This window comes from Vespa crabro, chromosome 19 (assembly GCF_910589235.1).
Source record: "Vespa crabro chromosome 19, iyVesCrab1.2, whole genome shotgun sequence".
Taxonomy (NCBI): domain Eukaryota; kingdom Metazoa; phylum Arthropoda; class Insecta; order Hymenoptera; family Vespidae; genus Vespa; species Vespa crabro.
The window spans coordinates 3,437,501-3,445,000 of NC_060973.1; the positions used below are offsets into that span (position 1 = coordinate 3,437,501).

Here is a 7,500-nt window from a genome sequence, read left to right on the forward strand (position 1 = left end):
CATCATCATCATCATCATCATTATACTCCTCCTTTTCCTCCTCTTTTTCTTCTCCTGATGCCACCAAGAGGTGCCAATGTTATCCTATGTACCATCCTCGTGTTTCCTGCCCCGAACTTTTAAACTCTCCGGAGAGTTCATCGTCGATCCATCCTCCCCCTCCCTTTCTCCTTTTCCCTCTTCAAACAACCCTCAGAGTTTCTTCACTTTTGAATATCTCTCTCGTTCGCCGTGAGAATCATAGAATACAAATGTGATTTATTTATTTATATGCATTTAAAAAGAAAAATTTGTTTATTCTAATAATAAATCAATATCTAAATTTATTGTATTTATTTGAATAAAATCTACTGTTATAAATAATAATCAATCAACTTCTAATCCTATTTTGATCATATGAATTTTATCCTATCCTTAATCAATTAGTATATCACGTATCATTAATATATATTTAAATAAAACTAAATTTGTCTATACGTTCTAATAATAATTAAAAAAAAAAAAAAAAAAAAAAAAAACCCTCTCTTCTTATTCTTCGTCTTCGTCCTTTATTTTTTCTCTGATAATTTCTTTTTCTAATAATAAATCAATATTTCTAATTCTAGTTTATAGTTTATTATTTAGAAAAATCTTCGCAAGGAATAGATTCTCAATCGAACGGCTGCAGTTCCCCCACGTGGAGGAAGTAACGGATGAAAGGAAAAAAAAAAAAAAAAAAATAAAAAAGAAAAGAAAAAAGGAAAGAAAGAGAAGAGAAAAAGAATTAAAAAAAAGAAAAAAAAAGAAATAAAGGAAAGAGAGAGAGAGAGAGAGAGAGAGAGAAAGGATAGAAGAACGCGTTAAGAATATTATTCAAACGTGCAAGCGCGCGAAAAGCGTGCGTCCGCCTACCCGACACACGCTCGTCAATGAAAGTATTCCCATTCATAATCGTTTATCTTACTTCGTACTACGCGCGTGTAATTCCAGCGAGTGAAAGCGAACCGCGAGTAGTCGATTTACCGTTCGCGTACACATTTCAATTCGCAAAATTGCAGATTGCATTCTCCGTTAAACAATATAAAAGAAACGTAATCGTAAATCGAAGAAGTTTCAATTCTCAATTAAGCATATTCCTATGAGATATATATAAAACCACAATATTGAAAGATTAATAAAAAAAAAAAAAAAAAGAAAAAAAGAAGAAAAAAATCGTAAATTTTTCTTTCCTTTAAAATGTCCTTTCGATTGTCTCATCTCAATATATGAAAATTTCAAATTAAATATGATTTCAAACTTTAAGTTTGCAGTGACGCGTAATCGATGACTAGTCTAAAAAAAAAAAAAAAAAAAAAAAAAAAAAAAAAAAAAAAAAAAACAAACAATCAATATTAACCGCATTATATGTTCATATTATGTTACTATAAACGGATTATACGTATATCAATAAATGATATCTTATTAATCAGGATTTTCTTATTACAATCTTATATTTCATTATAAGGCGATAATATAAAATTTTTTAACATTTCATTTTTAGTAGTAAAATGTAATATTAATTGCGATTATATAATTTTAATTTTTAATTTTATTCAAAATTCAAAGAAAGAAAAAAGAGAAAAGAAAAAAGAAAAGAAACATAAATCAAAGAAACATGAATGATAATTGAAATTAATTAATAACGATGAATAAGCATTAAATATTAATTACAAGAAACGCGAATGCATATAAAACACCCACGTACATACACAACACACATTGTTTCAATTAAATAAAAAAACGCATCATGCATTATCTTATGTTCCTAATAATCGATTTTCAATAATCATTGAATATATTATCGAAAGGTGGTGGAAGATAAAAATTACGTTAAGTAAAATATATTGTGCTAAAGTAAATCGTTCAATATCAACGAGAAGTTACTTTATAAGATTACTTCTGTAAAAAGGATGAATCGAAGTTCGCTCTACCTTTCAGAAAGCTGGCGCGTCGTTGAAAACTTTCGATTTACGCAATCGGACATCTTTACACCTTATTAATATTTTGTTTGCCAGAAATAAAGTCAACCGGTTCAAGAGTCTCAGGGAGTATTATTTTATATAGCGTAGGCGCATTACAAAGTTACACTTGCAGGAAGACAAAAATAACGATTCTAATGTTATAGATACGATTCATGTATGTAAATTTTTATATATATATATATATATATATATATATATATATATATATGTATATATAAAGCATGATCACACAATAAATACGATTATATCATATATACAAATATATATATATATATATATATACAAACATAAAGGTATGATCGTGCAATTTAATGATAATAATAATAATAATAATAATAATAATAATAATAATAATAATAATAATAATAATAATAATAATAATAATAAAAAGAAAAAGAAAAAGAGAGAGAGAGAGAGAGAGAGAGAGAGATAAAGAAAGAGACAGAGAATTAAAGAATATCACTATTTATTATTACATTTTATATAATTTCGAAAAAATCGATTTTCACGAACGATAATGCGGGAATTAAAATGGAAGCAACCATAAGATCTAAACGACCGGTTAAATCGCGCCTAGATAACGAGATATCATAGGTACATATCTTGTATATATTCTTATATGTGCAACGTCGATTGCAAACTTAACGAGGAGAAAGAAAAAGAAAGAAAACTAAATGCTCAGCGGCTTTCGATAAAAGCGACGAAACTAGTCTTGGCTAACTACTACTGCTCTCTGGCTTGTTGAACGACTTTGAGAAACCAGTCTCCCTTTTTCTCTCTCTCTCTCTCTCTCTCTCTCTCTCTCTCTCTCTCGCGGATTCTCCGAGAGAAAGACGCGAGTTAACAGAACGTTTAGTTAACCGAGAAATAGGAAATAATACGAGGACGTGTTCGAGATATCGAGAATAATTTGATGAAGACGCGGCGTTGAAAATCGATTGGAGAACTCGTCTTGCCTGACTCGTCTTGACACGAAACTGACATCGACCGGTAGCATGACCAAACGATATATATCGATTATTGCGGTTAAATGTCACTCAAGATGTTAATATATATATATATTTGTATTTATATATGTGTATGTCTATACGATATCTCACAAAATTTCTATCGAATAAGAATATTTAGGATCAGATAAATTGATACGTTTTAATGTTGTCTCTTTATTATTATTCTATATCCTGTGACCTAAAAAAAAAAAAAAAAAAAAAAAGCAAAAAGAAAAAAGAGAAAAAACCTCAAATGGAAGAATTAAAATGGAAAGGAAAGAAAATGGGAGGATGAAGCTGTATTAAAAAAAAAAATATATATATATATATATATACTCATATAAATGGGAAAAAAAGAAATAGAAAGAGAAAGAGGGGGGGGGGAGAAAAAAATGGAAGAACGTTGGAAAGAAATTTGGAGAGCATTAGGATCGATCGATATTAATTCTGATTCTAATCACGGCAAATAAGACGAGGTGAAACGAGCGGCCGAAACTGTGTCAAAGTTCAAGCCGAGGTGGCACAGGTTATGCACAACTGTTGCGTTTCTCCCGTGATTCGGAGGGGTTGTGTTGGAAAAGTAGGGTTGGAGGAGCACGTAAGATAGAAAGAGAAAGAGAGAGAGAGAGAGAGAGAGAGAGAGAAAGGGAGAGGAGAAATAGAAGAGAGAAAGAAAAGAGGTAAACGTCGGGTCAAATTGGTCCAACGAAAAAGACAGTAGAAACGAGCTCGAGAAGTGCCTGTCGATATTTAACGAATTATCGCGGCTACGGGTAAAGATAAATCTACTCCAGGTCGGATCATATGTATTATGCATGAGCTGCAATGTAGCTGTCCCCCTCTAGGTCGAGTAACCTAACCCGAAGAGAGTAAGAGAGAGAGAGAGAGAGAGAGAGAGAGAGAGAGAGAGAGAGAGAGAGAATGTGTATGTGTATGTACGTATATACATATGTATATGTGTGTGTTCAATATATCCTACTCTATCGATCTTCGTTGTCCGTGCGAACGAGTCACGGTGAAGACTTGAGAAAAGGGCGACGTACATATGTAAGTAATTAATATTTTCATCCTATATATGTGTGTGTGTGTGTACGAGTACGAGTATGTCGTTGTTATCTTCAATTGTCGTATGGAAAAAAAGAGTGAGAGAAAGAGAGAGAGAGAGAGAAAAGGGTTGAGAATATCGAAGTTACAAACGACAAAACACACGAATTATTATACGCAATATAAAATAGGTGATAAAGAAAAGGAAAGGATCAAAAAAAGATGAAAGTGAAAAATTAAACACGAAAAATGTTCATTCATTCTAAATGGTGGTTATGATAAATCGAGGGCTGAAATGTTGATAATAGATAAAACAGCTAGAAATAAGAAGTTATACATACATATAATACTTATGTGTACGTGTATGTATATATATATATATATATATATATATTATATATAGATGTTAGGTACGTTACGGGAAAATAAACTCTTAACAATTTCACCTTTGGTTTCTTCTCACGATTATGGACGTTGATTGATTGGAACTTTTCTCTCTCTCTCTCTCTCTCTCTCTCTCTCTCTCTCTCTCTCTCTCTCTCTCTCTCTCACTTCCTCTCTCTGTCTCTCAATCTTTTCTTCTTCTTTTTCTTATTTTTTTCTTCTTCATAAGAGTTATTATCTTTTCCCTATCCGTCGTGTATTCTCCCTTTTATTTCCGTAACTTCTTAATAAATCCGTCGAGCACTTTACTTGTACGTACGATAGGTCATTTTTAAAATAGAAAAACGATCTCTCTTTTCGATAATAAAATTAACCAAGAGGGAGGGATTTGCAGATAGTAAACGAGATATGGAAAGAAAATCTCTTATCCTCAAAAAGGTAAAAGAAAAGAAGGAAAAATAGAAAAGAAATCAAAAAAAAAAAAAAAAAAAAAAAAAAAGAAAAAAAAGAAAAAAAAGAGGGAAAAAAAGAGAAAAAAGAAAATAAAAAAGAAACCGAAAAAGATATAAATAAAACAAAAGGGATAAAGGACAAACGAAACAAAATATATAAGAAGATACATAGAAAAGGAAGTACATAATGTGATAAGGATTTATTTATCAATGGCAAAAGTAGAGAAGAGATCGATATCGTTCGATCGTACTCAATGATCTTCTTCTCCTCTTCCTTTTCTTTTTTTTTTTCCCCCTACGATCATCCACGCACAATTTTCTTCTTCGTTTCCGAGCAAAGAGAAGGAAAAGCCTTTATGAGAGAAAACGCAACAGCAGCAGTAACAGCAATAGCAGCAGCAGCAGCAGCAGCAGAGCGCGCGCGCACATATATACACGTACGCACGTACACACACACACACATAAGTTGAAAGTGTAAAGGGGGATGTCGGGCATCGCGATCTCCTTTTGCTCGATGGTGTGAAGGAAAAACGATGGACGTTACAAAGACCGAGCAACCTTGCCGATCGATAACAGTATCGGGCTAATACCGTGGCCTCTCTCTCTCTCTCTCTCTCTCTCTTTCTCTCTCTCTCTCTCTCTCTTTCTCTCTCTCTCTCTATCTATCTATCTATCTATCTATCTATATATCTCTTTCTATCTCATTCTCGCTCACTCTCTATAGCACGAGCTAACGTGGTTCATCGACAAATCGGTGAAAACGAGGAACGATATTAAATCCTTCAGGAAAATCCAGGCAAGTCCATCTTCATTATCGAATAAATCGCGTTTAACCGTATGACCTGGTCGATCAAGCGACGGGGTGAGATCGAAAATAGGATGGCATCGAAAATGACGGGAGCAAGACAGATCGTGAAACGGAAATAGACGTCGGACCGACGTCTTGTGACTCTCCGGTGTGAAATAATTGGTTTTACGATTAACCGACACTCTCCCGGATCTTTCGTCTCTCTCTCTCTCTCTCTCTCTCTCTCTCTCTCTCACTCCCTATCTCTCTTTTTAAATCAGCTATACGAGAAAGAGCGTTGTCCGAAATATTTTTCTACATGGAGACGTTTAATCGATACAATTTAATTCTCGTGCGAGAGTCGACTTTTAGAGAAGAAATTTACTTTTATATATAGGTACGCTACAATATATACTACTGGTTCATAAAAAAAAAAAATAAAAATAAAACTAAAAAAAAAAAAAAGAGAGATAAAAGAAAAATTTCATGCTATATAATTATTTGATGTATAACAGACGATTAAAACGTTAACGACATTTTGATTTTATCCATCCGATAAATATTTGATAATAATTCGTTCTGATAATTCTTAGAATAATTTTCAGATGATATTAAAAATTCGTATGTACAAGAGTAAGAAGAAGATGAAGATGAAGATGAAGAAGAAGAAGAAGAAGAAGAAGAAAAAGAAGAAGAGTGAAACTTATGAATGGAAATTAGGTAAATTAGAATGGCACATAATATGTATTTGAAATCGTAAAATGACTTGTATTCTTAAATAATCGAGACAATAAATATTCGCGAATTATTTTCGGACCAAAAAAACATTCTATTTCCAAGGATAAATAGAAAATATTTTAGTAAGAGGATTTAACGAACCGTAGAAGATTCAAAGACCTGAACTTAATGACATTTAAAAAATGGTCTCGATTCGTTCAAACGTTTTCATTTTGTCGACAAAACTTAAGAATCATGGGCATTCGTTCTTCTTTTGAAAAGAAAGACTGTCGGGAAGTTATTTCTTATTTATTTAGAACGTAAAAAATACGAATTCTCGTTTAACGAGAGACAAATATAGAAAATGATCAATTTTTCATCTTAGAATTCTTTTCTTTTTCTTTTTTTTTTTTTTTTGACCTTTTAACCGTAGTATTATTGTTAACGATTAATTATATTCGTCAATTTATATATGCGATAAAAATAATAAAATGGTATAAACGAATCTAATATCACGATTTTCACGTATATCCATACGCTGTGTTCCTAATAAAGAAAAGAAAAGAAAAGAAAAGAAGGGAAGAAAGAAAAAAAAAAAAAGAAAATTATGTAAAAAGTATCGGAAGCATCTTTAAGGAAACATTCATTTTTAAATATTACGAATATATACATCGGTCGATCAAAGAAGCTTAATTTACGCATGACAAAAGAGAAGAATATTAAAGATTCACGGCAACGTTTCTCATCTAATATCGAGTCAACGAGCGTCTTTTAAAGTCTCGTCCTCGAGATGATAGAAAGAAGACAGAGAGAAAGGAAAAGAGAGAAAGAGAGAGAGAGAGAGAGAGAGAGAGAGAGAGAGAGAGTTCAGCTTCCTGCTATATAACATTCATAATCAAAGTTTATTAATCGATTCAATTTAATGATCAAACTTCTTTACGTTTTACCAATCTTCTATAACAAACTTGTATACTCAGCTTCCCGATCTGGATAAGAGGGAGAGAGAAAAAAAAAAAAAAGAAAGAAAGAAAGAAGAAGAAAAAAAAGAACTGATGTTAAAGTAAACCCTGTCATCCGGGAACATTATTTTACGGTAAATCCTACATTATACATCAAACCAATCAAAC

At 32.0% G+C, this 7,500-nt stretch overlaps 1 protein-coding gene across 2 annotated transcripts in view; it reads right to left on the reverse strand.

The window, feature by feature from the left end:
• LOC124430793 (myocyte-specific enhancer factor 2) overlaps window positions 1-7,500 on the reverse strand; it is a 61,253-nt gene that overhangs the window by 25,157 nt on the left and 28,596 nt on the right. The gene's annotated exons all lie outside the window — the stretch shown is intronic.